This window comes from Podarcis bocagei (assembly GCF_964188305.1).
Source record: "Podarcis bocagei genome assembly, chromosome: 14".
NCBI classification, from domain to species: Eukaryota; Metazoa; Chordata; class Lepidosauria; order Squamata; family Lacertidae; genus Podarcis; species Podarcis bocagei.
In genome coordinates, this window is record NC_138139.1 from 46,285,976 (window position 1) to 46,306,311 (window position 20,336).

A 20,336-nucleotide genomic window follows, 5' to 3' on the forward strand; every position below is an offset into this window, starting at 1 on the left:
AGACTATATTTTGAAGGGGGGGAAAGAACGAATTCCTATGCCCCACAAATAACCCAGAGATGCATTTTAAATAAAAGCACACATTCTACTCATGTAAAAACACGCTGATTCCTGGACTGTCCGCAGGCTGGATTTAGAAGGCGATTGGGCCAGATCTGGCCCCTGGGCCTTAGTTTTCCTACCCATGTTTTAAATTCTCCACACCAGGAAATGTTTACCTGTTCAATTTCTGCATTACTGAAGTGTTGTTGAAGGCAGGAGACGAGCAAGACCAGGAGCGGAGACTGGCACTGCCAGGCAGCTGCCAAACTTCACCATCAGGGAGGGGTGAGATAAATACGGTGTGGTTCAGCTTTTACCTAATTTGCACTTTCTGAAAGAATATGGGAACTGAAGCACAGCTATCCTTGAAACCCACACTTCTCTAACAAATTTATCCAATGCTGATCCTACTCTGAGTCTTCTTTGGCGATCCCTCGTAGCCAAGTAAGATTGTCTTCCATGAACATGGTTTTAACAATGAGTCCGTAAGTGACTGTGGAGGCCAATTCTGGATCCACACGTCCTTCCAGAGTGGGGACATTGGTTTCCGGGTGGGAGTTGATCACGGCGTGGTCTACTCAGAGTAGACCTGCTGAAGTTAATGGATCTGCTTACTCTCCAGGTGGTACAACGGGTCAGTGCATCTGGCTGTTAACCAGAAGGCTGGTGATTTGAGTTCACCCAGGGAAAATTTGGGCCAGGATTCCCGCATTGAGAGGGTTGCATCGTGGCCCTCAGGGTCCCTTCCAACTCTACAATTCTATGATTCTATGAACAACTTAGGTTGATTAATACCTCTCCTCTTGAGTAGACCCTCGTTGGATAGAACCTGATAGGCACAAAAAATGCACGTCCTCGGAGAACTTGTGTATAAGAACTGATCTATTTGTGAAAATATAACTACAGTGGTACCCTGGTTCTCAAACGCCTTGGTACTCAAACAGCTTGGAACCCAAACACTGCAAACCCGGAAGTAAGTGTTCCCGTTTGCGAACTTTTTTCGGAAGCCGAACATTTTAAGTGTTACCCTTCCGATTTGAGTGCCACACTTCCGTTTTGAGTGTTACGCTGAGGTCTGTCTGTTTTTGCTTTTTTTTTTTGTTTTGTTTTTGTGACTGTGTGGAACCCATTTCAGCTACTGATTGATTGATTGTGTGACTGCAGGACATTGTTTATCGCTTTCATTTTATGGATCAATGGTCTTGTTAGATAGTAAAATTCATGTTAAATTGCTGCTTTAGGGGTTGTTTTTAAAAGTCTGGAACGGATTAATCCATTTTGCATTACTTTCTATGAGAAGGCACGCCTTGGTTTTGGAACGCTTTGGTTTTGGAACGGACTTCCGGAAAGGATGAAGTTTGAGAACCAAGGTACCACTGTAATAATATACATTGCTTATGGTGAAATTGCTTGTCAAACAGGTAAGCCAAAATTACATCATAAAACATGTGTATTTTAGGAGAAAGGCGCACTAAAATCCTGACGACTGCCACACTTTTAAAGGGGGCAAGCTCACTCATGGGATTTTCTTGCCCTATAGGTCTGCCATGCAGGCACTCCACTTGAGCAGGTGTGTCCCACTGATGAAGGCCCTACCTGGTGCCTGGTGACAAGACCATCTTTCCCCCTCTGCCTCCAGCTCCAATGCCAGCTCCTCCTGTTCAAGCCCTCCATCTGGCTGGGTACCAGCTCCTTCTCCTTCCTCCTCAGCCTGGGAACACCCAATCCATGCCAGATTCTGACAACTGAGGGGCCCATAACAGTTTCCATTAGCCCAATGGTCAGGGTCAGTGGTGGCTTGTGCCCATTGGGGCTGGTGGGCCAAAAGACGAGAAGCCAACGGGAAGTGGAGTCAGAGCCAAGAACAGGTAGTCCCAACAAGGTTGTGAGAAGGCAACATCTTCTATTGCGTCCTGTATTTGCCACGTTGTGCTGTGTTTCCGTTCTCCTGCGGTCCGTCTTACGCCAAAACCAACATAATTCCTATTGCCATCTGCTGCGGCGAAAACAGGTAAATGACGTTTTGTACGTTTTGTCGTTACTTCATTTCACCCCGTTCATTTCAGCACAAAGGAAACACAATGCAAATGGCCGGGAGGAGAAATGTAATAAATTGCATATGGCTTGTGGACAGAAAGCAACAACAACAGCAAACGCAAATAGTGCTCACTGGATTGAGTTCTTTTCCAGACATGGGACAAATAAGCCAACACTGGTGATTTCTGTTTCCGTTTCCTTTTTCTTCGAAATTTTCCAGCATCCCTAAGCCAATGACAGCCATTGTCTTTTGTACTTTGCCCCCAAGCTCCTCCCAGCTGACTTCTACAAGGGAAATGTTAAAACTAAGGAGGAAAATCCTGGGAACTGTAGTTTGTTAAGGCTGAGGCCACAGAGGCCTTATTCACACTTAATGTTTAAAGCGGTTATGGCACACACATACACCCCAAATCCTGGAAACTATAGTTTGTTAAGAGTGCCGAGAATTGTTAGGAGATCCCTATTTCCCCTCACAGGGCTACAATTCCCAGAGTTCCCCAGGAAGAGGCATTGATTATTAAACCACTCTGGGAATTGTAGCTCTGTGGGGGGAAATGGGGAGAGGAGGGAGACCAAGAGGCAGAGATGAGTCCAGCTGGTGAAGAAGCATGGGTGTCTCCCCTCCCTGCTGCGAAAAGCTCCCTTCCCCTCTGGTCTTCCAGGACCAGGAGAGGCATGAAGCAGGAGGAGCAAAGGCAGGCACACAGGCACAGTCTCAGATTGCTTGGGGAAAACCCTGGAAAGACTTCAGCAGCTACAAGAAGGTGGGGACTTTCAGTCTCCCCAACTGCTCCATAGATGCAAGAAGAGTTGCTGTACCCATTAGGCCTGCTACTCATGAACAGATCTTGTTTTCCCCCAATAAAGAGTTAACTGCACTCACTCCGTGTGATTTACTGCTGGCTCACCCCTAGCAAAGAATCTGCAGAGGGAGGGGGAAGGTTTATAAGGAGGTGTGGAGAGTTTTGTTTACTTATATGTGTGTCTTGAGTGGGACTGGAGTGTAATGTGTATTCCTTTGCTTGCTTGCTAGAATCCTTGATCTCTTCCTGCCTTTCTCCCCCAAGACTCTCTCTTCCTTTCTTTGGATCCCCACCCCCCGCCCAGCATCTCCCCTCCCCTCCCATTTATCAAACCTGAATGCTAAAAAGCACACTCCAAACCCTTTCCACATTGCCTTGGGTTTAAGCGTGTGTGTGTTTTATTTGCAGTGCCTATATGCTAAAGTGTATAGTCTTGGGAAAGTATTCACCCGACATATTTTTGATAATGTTGCATATTGCGTCTCAGTTTTAATTTACAGTTTTAACTGTTTTGCTTTGCTTTGGGAAACAGACACAGAACCATTTGGGGAGGTGGTATAAATGCAGTTAATAAATTAACCCCACCTACCTGGTGGTTAGCTCCACTGAATCCATTCAGACTTGCTCCGAGCAGAGACAGCCACCAGACCCAGGAGAAAAGCCCTGTTCATCTTGCTACCTTCCCTTGACCAGCTATTCTGTGTAGAACCAATTTTTTAAAACGCAAGTTTGGTTTTCTTTTGTGGTTCTCTACAATTATATGATGGGACGCAGGTGGCGCTGTGGGTAAAACCTCAGTGCCTAGGACTTGCCGATCGTATGGTCGGTGGTTCGAATTCCCACGACGGGGTGAGCTCCCGTCTTTCGGTCCCAGCTCCTGCCCACCTAGCAGTTCGAAAGCACCCCTAAGTGCAAGTAGATAAATAGGTACCGCTTTATAGCGGAAAGGTAAACGCCGTTTCCATGTGCTGCGCTGGTGCTGGCTCGCCAGAGCAGCTATGTCACGCTGGCCACGTGACCCGGAAGTGTCTGCAGACAGCGCTGGCCCCCAGCCTCTTAAGTGAGATGAGCACACAACCCTAGAGTCGGACAAGACTGGCCCGTGTAGATCTTTCAGGACCGGTGTTCCAGAAGAATAGTGTCCAGATCAAGGGAATATTTCCACCCCGGCGCCGCATCTGCTAAAGACGTCCCTGCTGTAGAGACAAACTGCCTCCTCCTCCCCTTATTACAGAATGTTTGCTTTCAGAACGGCTTCATGCCCCCTTAACCTTTCCAGAGTCCCTGCCTGCCTTGACCTTCAAGCCTTTCGTAGGCATTTAATTCAAAGCCGTCTTCTTGCTCTTTAATAAGGCAGAAAAAACTCCTTTGTACATATTGTTACAAAAGTCGGGTGCCTCCCCCTCTCTCTGCCAAGCAGTGGCAGGAGCCCAGAGAAATATATTGAGGTCAATTTGGGGGAGTCATAATGGTTTCAGGATTGCTCTCCTGTACTATTTTGGACACGTGGTTTATACACTTATGTGTGTGTTTGCCTTGTACATTTATGAACGTTTCTTTTATATTTGGGACCTTAGAATTCTTTTAACAATACAAAAGGGTGTAATATATAAGGGAACATTGCTTGTAGAGGTGTGTATATTAGGCGAAATTACCCACAAAATTAGAAGAAAATAGCACTCGGATGCTGATGAGTTTTCATGAGGACTTGCATGCTGATGTGGAAACATGAAGAACTGAATGCATTGCTGGAAGAAACAAGAAACTGGGAGAAACTGGCAGGTGCATCCACCCCTGTCTCCCACCTTCCTTCTTTCTTGCAGCCATTCTCTACTTCTTACGCTCCTCCCTCCCTTCCTTTCCTAGACCTGCTTTTTGCTGCTCTGTTTGCAATGCCTTCTGGGAAGGCCTCGCTCTTTGAGGTTGTCGGCTTCTACCCTAGGGTACGATACCACTGGGAAGTGAATGGGTTGCTCACGCGAGGTAACCATAGCAACACATCATCAGCTTCTGCACAGCTTCTAATGCCAATTTTGTTTTTCTGCCAGCATTAAGGGAGAATATCTTTCTTTCCTTTTCTACACTCCCCCCCGCCCCCCCTTCAACAGCATTGAATACAGGCATATTTTTATGGGTCTGCGAAGTAGTCTTACTTTCTTCCTCTTAATCTCCTCCGAGGTAAAAATTATTTTGCTAATACGCTGGGGTACAACAGGAGACCAACTGCTGGCATCTTAAACTGAGGGAATGTCAGTTTTAATTCTCTTGTTCCGCCTTAATTTGTGGCAGAGGAATGAAACTCAGAATTTCCTTTAGGTTTGGTAGTAAAGAGATTCTGTAAGGTTAAAAACCCCAAATGACATTTTCTGTTTAAAACCTCTTAAAAGCACAGAGACACAGGAAGTTGCCTTAGGTAAAGGCAGTGCTTTTTTCGGGGGGGGGGACACACGCAGGGGTACGCATACCCCTAAACATTTTGTGAATCTTTGCACTTTTGTCCATTTACTGTATTTATTTTCCCCGATTTGAACTATAAAATGGTGATTTTCTTGAGTCAAAATGAGAGTATCCCTAAACATTAATTTTTTTAAGAAAAATATACTGGGGAAAGGTAAAGGTAAAGGACCCCTGGACGGTTAAGTCCAGTCAAAGGCGGCTATGGGGTTGCGGCGCTCATCTTGCTTTCAGGCAGCAGGAGCCGGCGCTTGTCCACAGATAGTTTTCCAGGTCATGTGGCCAGCAGGACTAAACCGCTTCTGGCGCAACGGAACACTGTGACGGAAGCCAGAGCACACGGAAAGTCTGTTTACCTTCCCGCCGCAGTGGTACCTATTTATCTACTTGCACTGGCATGCTTTCGAACTGCTAGGTTGGCAGGAGCAGGGATAGAGCAAAGAGTCGCGGGGGATTTGAACCGCCGACCTTCTGATCGGCAAGCCCAAGAGGCTCAGTGGTTTCAACCACAGCGCCACCCGCGGCCCTACAGGATGTTGCCTTATACTGCATCAGGTCATTAGTCCATCAAGCTCAGGATTAGTGACATTGGCTCAATACTGCCGACACTGACTGGCAGTGGCTCTTCAGAATTTTAGGAAAGGGTCTCTCCCAGCCATACCTGGAGATGCCAAAAATGAACCTGGGATCTTCTGCATGCAAGGGAGATACTCTACTCTTGCACAATGGCTCATCTTTCTTTGTATTAACCATTCTTGGCATCTGTATGTCTTACTGAGGCTTGCATGTGGAGCACGCTGGTTTATGGAAGTGAGTCATGGGCAACTACAACCATCAGGAGCGATGCCTACACACCTTCCACCTGCGCTGTGACAGGAAGATTTGGGGCATCACATGGCAGGACAGAGTCTCAAACAGAGATGTGTTCTCCCAAGTGCACATTCCTAGCATGTTTGCACTCCTGTCTCAGCGACGTCAACGCTGGCTTGGTCATGCTCGCAGAATGGAAGAACGCAGAATCCCCAAGGACCTCCTCTACGGGGAACTGGCTTCTGGCACCAGACCCATTGGCAGACCAAGACTACATTACAAAGATGTCTGCAACATGACATGAAGGCTGACATCATCAAGCCCGCTGTGTGGGAATCCCTTGCAGGCAACCGCAGTGCCTGGAGACAGATAGTCAGGTTGTGTATCCCTAGCAGGGGCCAGAGGAGGAATGACCACAAAGAAAAAATGCCATTTTGCATCTGCAGCAGCACAACCGGACGCCTTCATCTGCCCCAGCTGCAACAAAACATCTCTCTCCTGTTTCAGTCTCTACAGCCACAGCAGGCGCTGTAAGTCTGCAATGGTTTGACTTCACCCCCAAAGGCACACTTCTCCACTGCTGTCTCCTGAGACAGACAGATGCCAACCAACAACAGAGTGCTCAGAGCTTTTCGTACATTTCTCTCAGCAATCTGTTAGGTAGGCCAAACATTACTATCCTCACGCTGGAAAAACGAGGGGCTACCTGCTTACCTATAGCTACCTGCAGCCTAGTAGAGACTCTGGTTGTACAGTCGTACCTTGGAAGCCGTTCCGGAAGTCCATTCGACTTCCAAAACATTTGACAACCGAGGCGTGGCTTCCGATTGGCTGCAGGAGCTTCCCAGTACGTTTCCAAGCACAATTCATAGTGTTGGTGCTGACCTTTAAAGCCCTAAACAGCCTCGGTCCAGTATACCTGAAGGAGCGTTTCCACCCCCATTGTTCTACCTGGACACTGAGGTCCAGCGCCGAGGGCCTTCTGGTGGTTCCCTCACTGTAAGAAGTGAAGCTACAGGGAACCAGGCAGAGGGCCTTCTCAGTAGTGGCACCCACCCTGTGGAACACCCACCCAGCAGATGTCAAAGAGAACAACAACTACCAGACTTTTAGATGACATCTGAAGGCAGCCCTGTTTAGGGAAGCTTTTAATGTTTGATGCATTACTGTATTTTAATATTGTGTTGGAAGCCACCCAGCCAGACAGGCAGGGTATAAATTATTATTATTATTATTATTATTATTATTATTATTATTATTATTATCAGAAGCTGCGCCAGCGTTCAGCTTCCAAAGGACATTTGCAAACCGGAACACTCACTTCCAGGTTTGCGGCATTTGGGAGCCAAAACATACGAGTGCCTAAGCGTTCGGCTTCCAAGGTACAACTGTATTTGGGCTTTTGTGATAGAGTCCTCTGAGTCAGAGAGTGGGAATGTGGCAACCTTGAGTTGGTAGGGCTGTCAGCATTACAGTATCAATTTGTGGAAGTGTTTCTGCATGGCCTTCCAGTTCAGTGTCCTCAATCTCATCCCCTGAAGAAGGGAGATCCAATCTCAGGGTCATGGCAATTTGGGGACTTGGACCCTCTGGAAATAAATGTGTAGCATCTCCCCATTATAAATGTTAGTACTAAAAGAATCCAGTTTGAGACAGTTTCACTGCAAGAAAATAAATGGAACCGTTTCCTTCTCTTACTTTCTGTACGTGACGTGCCGGGACTTTGCTGCAGCGACTCTGGAGAGAACATATCTCCATCTCTTAGGTCATGTAGCAGACCCTTTAAGTTATTCCATTTCCTATCGGGGAAAGACCAGAATGTCAATGGAGGAGTTATTTATGTTGGCAAATGCATGTCGGCACACGAACTGCCTGGCTCTTTGGCCCAAATCTTTTATTAATGGGTGCATTTGTATTTGCAAATGCCTGTTGAGCACTTCTGTATGGAACCACATCCTTTGCCAATGCATTTTTCAGTGGTTAACTAAGTAATCGATAAGAAGGCTGCACGGAGCAAGCTGAGGCAGAGAGGGGCGTTTTCAGAAATTATACCGAAAGCTCCATTAACTTCTTTTACATGGCTTGTGAGCAAGTGGAAATGACTTCTGGGCTGTTCTGGGTGACCAGGAATCCACTTTGTCACTGTTGTTTTTAAATAGCTCGGGGACTGATCCAGTTGGCCACTTACAAAGACTGGGGGTGGGTGGATCTGTCAATCGCAGTTTCTCATTTTTCCATTCTTATAGTCAGTTCACCACATTTCTACATCAGTTTTCATTTTTTTTAAAAAAAGTGGCATAAAGGTTTATCAACATACAGTGGTACCTCAGGTTATGAACTTAATTCATTCCGGAAGTCCATTCTTAACCCGAAGCATTCTTAACCCGAGGTGCACATTCCCTACATAGGCCTCCCACGGCCCCGGAAGCGGATTGTGTTCGTATCCCAAGGCAAAGTTCGCATCCTGGGGCACCTACTTCAGAGTTTGTAACCCGAAGTGTTCGTAAGTAGGACGGTTCGTAACCTGAGGTACCACTGTATTTCTTCTAATATACACATGTTCGTATCTAATTTTGCCTAACATATACTGTACATTTTTGCAAAGCAATTTCTCCTTCATAGATTGTGTTTTTTATACATTTTTCCCATTAATGCGTGCATTTTAAGGCACCTTTTATTCCAGTATATGCATTATGTGGTCCATATTACCTGGAGAAATGCATTGCAAAATTCATAGCAATGCAAATTCTGAAGGATGGTTGTATGTTGGTCTTTATATTGTTTCCGGATGTGTGAATTAAGCATGTTCACCTTTAAAGGTGAACTGAATCAAAATCTCTTCCCATCCCTAACTGATACCCAACCTCTAATCTCCCGATACTTGAGGTCCTTCTTTATTTTTCCATTTACGTACCTGTTCCACCACAGCGATGACAATTTCGCAATTTAGGCTGCCATCCTAAACCAACTTCCCTGGTAATGAGCTATATGGGATTGAGTAGGGCTTCCTTTTGAGTAGACGTGGTTAAGAGTTCATTGTAATAATAATAATAATAATAATAATAATAATAATAATAATAATAATAATAGTAGTAGTAGTAGTAGTAGTTTCCCCAGCCACTCTGGGCGGCTCCCAACCGAATATTAGAAACACAATACAGCATCTCCACCCCCTTCATTCAGCCCAGACACTGAAATCCAGCTCTGAGGGCCTTCTGGCAGTTCCCTCACTGCCAGAAGTGAGGAGACTCCTGAAGGGGAGTGAAAGGCGGGATATCAAATCCAAACTCTTCTTCTTCTTCTTCACAGGGAACCAGGCAGAGGGCCTTCTTGGTAAAGGCGCCCACCCTGTGGAACGCCCTCCCATCAAATGTCAAAGAAATAAACAACTATATGACTTTCAGAGGACATCTGAAGGCAGCCCTGTATAGGGAAATTTTTAACGTCTTATGTCTCTTTTTATATTCTGTTGGAAGCTGCCCAGAGTGGCTGGGGAAACCTAGTCAGATGGGCGGGGTACAAGTAATAAATTATATCATCATCAGTCTCCAATCACAGCTCCTCAGTGTCCAGCCAGACCCATTCCCCTGCCTGCACGCCCCCAAACTTTCCCCCCAATGAGGCTGAAAGTTCTCTGCAGACAACTCTCGGCCCAGCATGTACCAAGCCAGGAAGCAGAAAGGAACTGGACTGATTTCAGCAGCTGGCTATGGAGGGCATCTGGCTGTTCCAAGAAGCAGAGTTCTCTGTCCAGGGTCCTGGCTTCAGAGCCAGCTGATGATGGAAATATCACCCAAGCAAATATGCAACGGGAGAAGCACAGGAGGCTTCTCCAGATGACCTGCTTAGTGAGGAGTCATCCTGATTTCCGGTCACAAAGGTTATGTGGAGGATGGACATCATCTGGTCTTCACTGGGCATTTGTTCTGATTTGTTTGCAGGGATGTTACATGGCAATAATCACTCGCCCTGATTTGTTTATATGTTTTCCAATTAATCATTCGTTCACCCCATGCTTTTCAGCGTATATCCCTGTTGCTTTCATAAGTGCAAATAACCTGCTTTTTTAATTTAAAAAAAATGGATGTGTTGCACCATGATGATAGAGCACTTTAATCACTTGGGGGTCCTTCTGGACCCATTGCTGTCACTTGAGGCTCAGGTGACTTCGGTGGCACAGAGTGCCTTCCGTCAGCTTTGGCTGGTGGCCCAGCTACTCCCCTATCTGGACAAGGATAGCCCAACTTCTGTTGTCTATGCTCTGGTAGCATTTAGGTTAGATTGCGGGTGGTGCTGTGGGTTAAACCACAGAGCCTAGGGCTTGCCGATCAGAAGGTTGGCGGTTCGAATCCCCGCGACGGGGGTGAGCTCCCGTTGCTCGGTCCCTGCTCCTGCCAACCTAGCAGTTCGAAAGCACCTCAAAGTGCAAGTAGATAAATAGGTACCGCTCCGGTGGGAAGGTAAATGGCGTTTCCGTGCACTGCTCTGGTTCACCAGAAGCGGCGTAGTCATGCTGGCCACATGACCCGGAAGCTGTACGCCGGCTCCCTCGGCCAATAAAGCGAGATGAGCGCCGCAACCCCAGAGTCGGACACAACTGGACCTAATGGTCAGGGGTTCCTTTACCTTTACCTTATTGCAACATGTTATATGCGGGGCTGCCTCTGAAGAAGGTTCAGAAATTTCAGCTGGTGCAAAATTCAGCGGACTGGTTGCTCTACTCTAGATTCTTTTCACATGTATCACTGGCAAGCCAGGTGTCTCCCAACTTATATTTGTGCAGCTGGTTCTTCCTGCCTGAGTGTAGAATCTTACATTTGTCCCTATTGAAATTCATTCTGTTAGTTTGGCCCCTGTTCTTCAACCTGATAAGGTCATATTGAGTCCCGATTCTGTCTTCAGTGGCATTGGCTACCCCTCCCAGTTTAGTGAGTAAATTTGATGAGTAAATTTCTTTGTCCAAGTCGCTCATAAACATGTTGAATAACAACAGGCCCAGGACAGAACCCTGTGGCTTGTCACTTTTTTCCAGGATAACAAGGAACCATTAGTGAACATTCTTTGGTTTCAGTCAGCCAGCCAGCTACAAATCCACCTAACAGTTTCCTCATCCAGCCCACATTTTATCAACTTCTCTGCAAGAATATCATGGGGGACTTTGTCAAAAGCCTTACTGAAATCGATATACACTATGTCCATAGCATTCCCCTGATACAGCAAGCTTGTAACTCTATCAAAGAGAGAAAGAGAGAGAGATTTGTCTGGCATGACTTGTTTTTGAGAAACCCAGGCTGCCTCTTAGTAATCACAACATCCTTTTCTAAGTGCTCACAGAGTGACTGTCTAATCATCTTTTCTAGGATCTTTCCTGGTATCGACGTCAAACTGACCGGTCTATAGTTCCCTGGGTCTCATATTTTTCCTTGATAGATATATTTCAAATCTTTTATTTTCTGAACAGCTCTTGTTTCTAAGTCTATTGCGTTTTTGACATAAAACATTCAGTTTTGTAATCATAAATATATTTAAATTATATCTTTTCCTGATATCCTAACTGGCATCACTTGTTTGCCAACTGCTTGGAAGTTGTGCGGTGTGGGATCAGCCAGCGAAATAGCTGAAAAGGGAACCCCTAATAAATATTGAAAGTCACACGGGGGTGGGATGGGACACAATATTTGCAAGTGGGATCTGCACATGCCCTCTCTTAGGACACTCCATTTCATTTGGTGTTATGTACTGAGTTGAATAGGATCCAAAAGGCAGCAGTCTGATTGGTCCTAGAACAATAGGATTCAGAATGCAGCAGTCTGATTGGTCCTAGAACAATAGGGTCCAGAATGCAGCAGTCTGATTTGTCCACAGGAGCCACCCAATCCAGCTCCAGGTGGAAGTGAATCTGCAACCTGATTGGCCTACAGGTGAATCCAGGAATTAGCCAATCACATGGGGCCCATTGTGTAAGTAATGTATATAAAGCAGACATTCTGGGGGAACTTTCATTCCTCCTCACCACTATGAGCTGAATAAAGAGCATGAAATCCACTCTGGACTCTGGGTATATTTCATCCTCCTTGTTTTCCCCAGTCCAAGAGTCATTCAGCTTTCCACGATCAGTGAGCATGCTCTGTCTCCATTGGGCTGTGTCTGAGGTTTGTAGAGACCCCGTCTGCACGGTACATTTAAAGCACTATCATACCACTTTAAACAGTCCTGGCTTTCCCCAAAGAATCCTGGGAATGGTAGTTTGTGAAGGGAACTGAGAGCTGTTAGGAGGCCCTTCGTCCCTTCCCTGGGCTACAATTCTCAGAGTCGTTTAACAATAAATCCCTCTTCCCAGGGAACTCTGGGATTTGCAGTTCTGTGAGGGGAATAACAACTCTCAACACCCTTGGATTGAGTATAATACACAGCAGCAACTGATATTTAAAGGAAACCATGGAAGGGAAGTCAATGGTTAACATACTGTTTATTATTAATATGTGAACAATTGTATTGTTGGGAAATTATAAATATTAAAAAAGAAAAGAAATCACACACACACACACGGCTCTCAACACCTTTTACAAACAACAGATCCCAGGAGAAAGGCGTAACTGTTTTAAAGTGCTATGATACCGCTTCAAATGTACAGTGCAGATGGGGACTAAAGTAAGATTCAGTTATGGTGAGAACAACATCTTGTCCTTAGCCTCAGGCAGCAAAATGTCTTGAGCTGGCCCTGACCACGCTCACTTCCGAGCATCAGACACAGAGGGAATGATAGTCAATTTGACTCTGGGGATTATAGTACTCCAGGCTGACCAGCCTCCAATTTTTTAATTTATTTTTAAAAATCAGAATATCTTCACCGGAAATCCAGCTCAGAGACAAACCAATCATGCAGACCATCTGCTTGGTCCAGACAGATAATGCCACTTTCATTGTTCCCATAAGCTGGTAAGCAGCTTTTTTTAACAAGACGAAACCTTTAGGCTGGGAAATTTTGATGTAGGAGGCCTGCATATCCTGTTCCGGCTGGCTAGATGTTGATTTATGCATTATACAGAGCCGAGACTGCTGAATTATGAAATAAGCCATTTTATATTTTGCGTATGTGCGTTTTCAGGGGCAGTGGGTGGACACGAAGTGTTGTGTTTTTCGGATCAGAACAGATCGGCTTTTACAATACCGGACAGCAAAGAATGGCTCGAGTGAATTAGGTCAGTTCAATGCCATCATTATTTATTTTATTATAATAACATTTATGAGTCACCTCCCGCAAAATATTAGGGCATTGTGCAACAACATACAAAAAAACCCCTCCAAAACGATACAGAACAATCATTGAATTGACCTGCTGCTCAAAGGACCTTTTAGACAACGGCACAGCCCATCCTATACTTTTAAACCACATTGGAAGCACACACACCCCACAAGAATCCTGGGAACTGTAGTTTGTTAAGGGTGCTGGAAATCGTAGCTCTGTGACAGGTAAATTACAGTTCCCAGAATTTTTTGGGGGAAGCTATGCAGTTTCAAACGATGGGTGGGTGTAGCATATAAACACGTGAAGATGCTCCCAGAATCACATGCTTAACACAAAATCCAGCCAGCCCTCAGGGCAGTGGGTGTTAGAGGACTCTGTTCAGGAGACAGGCCTGGAAGAGTGCCAGCCTAGTGTTGTCTTCGCCTGCCTCTTGTTGGAAGTGCAACAGCAGGGATCATTCAGTTTGTAACCTAAGGGGTTAAATCTGTTCTCAGTGTTAGTCTATTACCCAAGCCTTGTGTGTCGTGGTGTTGCTTAGCAACCTGCCAAAGTGGCATGATATTTTCTGAGGTAGCATGGGCTCTGATTGGCTGTGTAGTTCTGAAGGAGTTTTGTAGCTCTATGATGTGTAGAATGTTTCCCTGCTATGTAAAAGGCCCAAAGGAAGAAAGACAAAGCCTTTCTCCTCAAATTATATAGGTTTTTTCCAGTTTTGCTCAGTAATGTGTTATCAGGATTTTTCTCACTGGACTCTGCCTGCATTATGTAAACTGGGTTTGCTAACATGTTCAAGGGGCATGTTCTGTGTAGGAGAGGCATCCCAGCCAGATGGGCAGTGTATAAATAATAAAATTATTTTCTGAGCAGTTATGTACCGAGACTCTTCATGGCTGCCAAAGGAAGCTCTGGTGGTCCTTTGGCACCTGTGGCCACCATGTTGGGAACCCCTGGGGGAAGAGATGGCAATGTGTTCAAGGTCAACCAGTGAGCTCAACGGCCAAGCAGGGATACCCAAATCTCTCCACTCCCAGCCCAGAATTAGAATAACTACGCCACACTGGCTGTCATCGATCACCAGCTTTATTGAGCGCAGTGCAGGGGTAGTTTTGATGAAGCCCGTTGATTTCTGTGCTGAATGGCGACCTCTCGTTTTCCCTCCACCCATCAGAGATTCCTCTTGTCTATCAGCAGGAAGCAATCCGGTTTTAATTTCCCAGTAGGATTGTGGTGACGAGAGATAATTTTGGAGCCGATAAAGTCCTAAGAATCTACAGGCGTTTCAACAAGGCTTGTCCCTGCCAGGAATCCCAAGCCCTTCCTGTGCCCTTGGCAGGGCGCCAGAGTCCAGGCAGCAAGCCCAAGCCTTCTAACAAAGAGTGGGCAGTTCTTTAGGCATTTAAACTGAGCTTCTTTAGATGCAGGTTTGCACTTCAATCAAAAGGGATGCGGGTGGCGCTGTGGGTTAAACCACAGAGCCTAGGACTTGCCGATCAGAAGGTCGGCGGTTCGAATCCCCGCGACGGGGTGAGCTCCCGTTGCTCGGTCCCTGCTCCTGCCAACCTAGCAGTTCGAAAGCACGTCAAGTGCAAGTAGATAAATAGGTACCGCTCCGGCGGGAAGGTAAACGGCGTTTCCGTGCACTGCTCTGGTTTGCCAGAAGCGGCTGAGTCATGCTGGCCACATGACCCGGAAGCTGTACACTGACTCCCTCGGCCAATAAAACGAGATGAGAACCGCAACCCCAGAGTCGGCCACGACTGGACCTAATGGTCAGGGGTACCTTTACATTTACCTTTGCACTTCGATCACAATGCCAGCAGCAATGTAAGGGCATCAGATTCCATAAGTGTGTGCATAAGAAGCTTTCACCAACCTACTGCCTTTCAGATATTTTGGACTACAATTCCCATCAGCCCCCAGCTGAAGGGAGTTGTCCAAAACTTCTAGAGGACAGCAGGTTAGCAATGGCTGGTGTGCAGGATTGCGTAGGAAGATGACTTATCTAAATCAAACTATAGCTCTGTTTAGTTCAGGATTTTCTTCACTGGTTGCTTTCCAGGGGTTTCATACCAGAATGTGCAATTCATCCAGCCCAGACACTGGGGTCCAGCGCCGAGGGCCTTCTGGCGGTTCCCTCGCTGCAAGAAGTGAGGTTACAGGGAACCAGGCAGAGGGCCTTCTCGGTAGTGGCGCCCGCCCTGTGGAACGCCCTCCCAGCAGATGTCAAGGCAATAAACAACTATTTTTCTTTTAAAAGACAACTGAAGGCAGCCCTGTTTAGGGAAGTTTTTAATGTCTGATGCTGTATTGTTTTTAATATTCGGTGGAAGCTGCCCAAAGTGGCTGGGGAAACCCAGCCAGATGGGCGGGGTATAAATAATAAATTATTATATTATTATTATAATTCATTCATTCTCTCCCCGATTCTCATTTTTCCAGGCTTAACCTCAGGCCTCCACATTTCTGCATCCGTGTGTGCTAAATATTTTTCAAATGGTCCATAGCTCAGTGGTAGAACATCTGTCTCCCAGGTTCATTCCCTCGCATCTTCAGGTAGGAGTGGGGGAGATTGCAAATTTTGAAAGGTGGCTGCATTTTGGTGCGCATATCGTTTGAGAAAGTGCAGGCGAGGTTGACTCTCATTGAAAGCTGAACCAACCCAATGCGCCCTCTATCCCTAGTGGGGTGGGGGGGAGCAGGGTCAGGAGGAAATGTCAGCTTTGCCAGGCACCTGTTGAAGTATCCAGCGACCCTTGGATATGCAAAACTGGAGCAGGTGAACATTTCCTGGCATGGAGATTTTGGAATTGGGGGCTGCTAAAGGCACAGATGCGGGTGGCGCTGTGTGTTAAACCACAGAGCCTAGGACTTGCCAATCAGAAGGTCGGCGGTTCAAATCCCCGCGGCGGGGTGAGCTCCCATTGCTTGGTCCCTGCTCCTGCCAACCTAGCAGCTCGAAAGCATATCTAAGTGCAAGTAGATAAATAGGTACCGCTCCAGCGGGAAGGTAAACAGTGTTTCCGTGCTGCTCTGGTTCGCCAGAAGTGGCTTAGTCATGCTGGTCACATGACCCGGAAGCTGTACGCCGGCTCCCTCGGCCTATAGAGCGAGATGAGCGCCGCAACCCCAGAGTCGCCCTTGACTTGACCTAATGGTCAGGGGTCCCTTTACCTTTACCTTAAAGGCACAGAGGGCAGTCGGGAGAATAGGCAAAGCAGGACGAGATGGGCAGAAAATCCTGATGTAATGCAAGGCAGCTTTCAGTGAACTCAGAAGGCTCCACCGCTCCTTGGCCTCTTTCCTATTCCCTTCCACACCCACAGGAAACTGGCGCGTTCTCAGAGCATCTGTTTCTAGCCATGTCTTTGCTTTAGGGACTATCAAAAAATGCTGAGTCTACGGAAGGCCTCACTCTCAGAGCCTCTTTCCAAAGCGCCTTTCATGCTACATTACCCTGCCTTGAAGCTGGTTCCAATAAGGTCCGGAAGGAGGTGTGACGGGGGAGGGGCTTTTCATCACATGGACAACAGCCTGACTTCCAGCGCCCATATGGAGAGGGCAGGGGCGTCACCTGTCTGAACAGGGAAAGAGCCCTCAATTTAACTGCTGCCTGCTCATCTTGCCAAATAAGTAGGCATCTGATGAACATTTTGACGTGGTGAGGAAACCTTGCCTTTCTTACAGAATGCCTGCGACCATTAATTCCCAAGTCTGCAGGGAAATCTCAAATTGTCGTATAACGGCCAATCAAGCACTGGAAAATACATGATTCTGTTACAAAATTCTGGGTGCTTCCCCCCCCTCTCTCTGCCAAGGGGTAGCAAGATTCCTGGGGGTTCCAGGCACTTCCTCCGGGTCTGTGTTCCTTTGGAGAACTGAGACACCATGGAGACAGCCATAGCTTTAAGAAATAGGATTTAGTCACAGATCTACACCTGACTGCATATCTTACAGCATGGTTATTTCAAGAGGGGCTCGTCCCCCACCCTGGAGTCCAAGGCATCTCTCCCAGCCAGCCAGCCTGCAGCCAACCTGCCCAAGATGGATCCCAGCCTTTTTTCCCCTCCCCCTTCTTCTTCTTCCCAGCACACCCTGCTCTAAGGAATCTCTTTTCCTGTCACTTTTAACCCACCCCCATCACTATGCCAACCTCTGTCTGCCCAGGCCAAAGAGTTCTCTTAGATGGGCTATCAGCCCCTTTTGTCATGTTAACACCTCTATCCCAGGTGAGGCACTGGCTTGGAAAGGAAGCCTAACCTGTACTTTTCCACTAACCTCCAATCTTCCCTTCAATACTCCAAATAATCAAAATCCTACCATTTATTAATTTCTAGGGTTTAGGGCTCCCCAAATCATTCATTCATTCATTTTTTCCCCAGCCTTCCTTTCTTCCTTGTTGCACAGGAAGTCAACCTTGCTTTAAACTGTTCAATTGTATGAAGGTGTTTGTTGTTATTTTGATTTTCATCGAATAATTGTTTATTTAAAGTTATTTAAAGAATTTACCGTACGTCCCACCTTTCTCCCAAAGGATAGCTCAGTCAGGAGAGCACAAGACTCTTAATCGTAGGGTCCTGGGTTCAAGCCCCACGTTGGGCAAAGGATTCCTGCGTTGCTGGGGGTTGGACTAGATGACCCTCAGGGTCCCTTCCAACTCTAAAATTTGCTTCTAAACTGGGATTCAAGGCAGGAAACAACTTTTTAAAAGACATCATAATAAACCACAAAATAAACACAAGCTAGTTATAAACAGGGCAGCAACGGTACTGAGAGACTGGCATGGAAAGAAGACAGATACTGGATCTCATCATACCTGCTTCCAATGCAGCCACAAATTCTGGAGTGAACTAGAGAACAATCTCCACTGCAACCAGCGCTTATCCATTACTCTCCTGTACAATATTCCCTCTTTCTCTCAAGCCAGTTCATAATGAAGCACTCCACCTGCTGCTGTTCTTACTTTACGGGAGGGAACTTGTATCTGAAGGAGTGTCTCCACCCCCATCGTTCATCCTGAACACTGAAGTCCAGCTCCGAGGGCCTTCTGGTGGTTCCCTCACTGCGAAAAGTGAGGTTACAGGGAACCAGGCAGAGGGCCTTCTCGGTAGTGGCACCCGCCCTGTGGAACACCCTCCCATCAGATGTCAAGGAAATAAACAACTATCTGACTTTTAGAAGACATCTGTAGGCCACCCTATTTAGGGAAGTTTTTAATGTTTGATGCATTACTGTACAGTATTTTAATATTTTGTTGGAAGCTGCCCAGAGTGGCTGGGGAAGCCCAGACAGATGGGCGGGGTATAAATAAATAAATTATTATTATTATTATTATTATTATTATTATTATTATTATTATTATAACAGCCCCCTCAACCTTTTCCACCGGTAACAGTGGCATCTGGGACACAGCCTCAGTGTGTGTGAGAGCGGTCATTCTGGGTGGGCTTCATTCCCTGCCAAACCAGTTGCAAGAAAAGTTAGGAAGCGATCATCGTTTTGTAGCATGCGTGGGCCTGAATGTGGAGTCACAGAGGCCAAGTAGCTGGAATCCAGTTTTCTCTTGGAGAGAGGCCCTGCTGATGGACCAAACCCAAATGTAGCCATAGCTATGAAGGACAGTACAAAGAGCATAAACAGCCCTGCTGTCTTAGAAGTCAGGCTCTAACTGAAAGGGCGGAACACACACATTATTTTCCCTCTGCCCTCTGCTTCCCACTTTGTGGGAGACACACACACAATGGGGTTCGTCAGTTAAGTTTCTTTGGTCTACCGTTTAGGGTTATCAAGACAAACACAGCAGGGAAGGGGAAAGCCACAGTATTTAGGCACACAAATTGTGACTTAAAAAATAATAATAATAGTACCACAAAATCCAGAAATGGTCAGAAATAGTTAAAAATGAAGGCTTATTGGATCTGCTGTCCAGAATATCTGGAGAGCACCTGGTTAAAGGTAGCTGACTTAGATATTCCACAAGTTTTTTATTTAAATGTTTTGATAGCACATCTTGAGGATTCAGGGGGTGGAAAGAAATACACAAGTTTCTCAGGCCTCAAAAATACTTTTCTTCCCCCATCACTTGAAGTCCAAATTACATGAAGGAAATGGACTTTTAATTATTCATTCTCTTGGCAGGATCTATTAAGAAATAATAAGATCAAATGGAAACTCCAATGCCTTTAAAAATATCTGCCTGTAATTGATGAAGGCTCTGAGAGGAGAGGCGGGGGAAACGCAGCTCCGAAATTCAATTACAGATCACAAGTTAATGAGCAGAAAGATGTCCGTTATTCAGCCATGTCAATTAATAAAGTGGGGGCACGGACAATCAACTGCTGTCCGCTTGGCTTTCGATTGAGGAAGGTTCAGTTCAGGGCTGTTGTCAGGACCCCAAGGTATAGACTGTGTATACATAGCCCCATATAGTTGTACCTCAGAAGTCGAACGTAATCCGTTCCAGCAGTCCGTTTGACTTCCAAAATGTTCGGAAACCAAGGAAGCTCCTGCAGCCAATCGGAAGCCACGCTGGACATTTGGGTTCCAAAGAACGTTCGCAAACTGGAACACTCACTTCCGGGTTTGCTGCATTCAGGAGCCAAAACGATACGATACGATACAATAAACTTTATTGTCATTGTCCCATACAGAACAACGAAATTGAAAATCTACATCAGACATTCAGAAACCAACAAGCCTGCTATCCCAGCTATCCCAGCCTGGTTAACCCCCTAGAAACTCTGATACCCCATAATTAAATACACTATTCTCCCATAGAGACTACCTTACACTGCGTTTAAAACCAAAATCGCATTTGAATAGAAACTGTTTCTCAGGCGGCTTGTCTTTATAACCCTGTACCTTCTTCCAGAAGGCAAAAGCTGAAAGAGATCACCTCCAGGGTGTGCACTATCCTGCACTATCTCTGCAGCTTTCTTATGGCA

General features: G+C 46.2%; 1 protein-coding gene across 6 annotated transcripts in view; it reads left to right on the forward strand.

Annotated features, from left to right (window-relative positions):
* Window positions 1-15,774, forward strand: part of LOC308572990 (ATP-sensitive inward rectifier potassium channel 12) — a 77,770-nt gene extending 61,996 nt beyond the window's left edge. The window contains exons 1-4 of one of the 6 annotated variants that reach the window (XR_014001906.1): window positions 4,323-4,865; window positions 11,507-11,538; window positions 13,255-13,348; window positions 15,429-15,774. The gene's annotated coding sequence lies outside the window, so the exon portion shown is untranslated. Of the gene's footprint in view, window positions 1-4,322; window positions 4,866-11,506; window positions 11,539-12,300; window positions 13,086-13,254; window positions 13,349-15,428 lie in introns of those variants that run through there. The other 5 variants (XR_014001907.1, XR_014001908.1, XR_014001909.1 and 2 more) reach the window with 5 other exon arrangements.
* The last annotated feature ends 4,562 nt before the right edge of the window (window positions 15,775-20,336 follow it).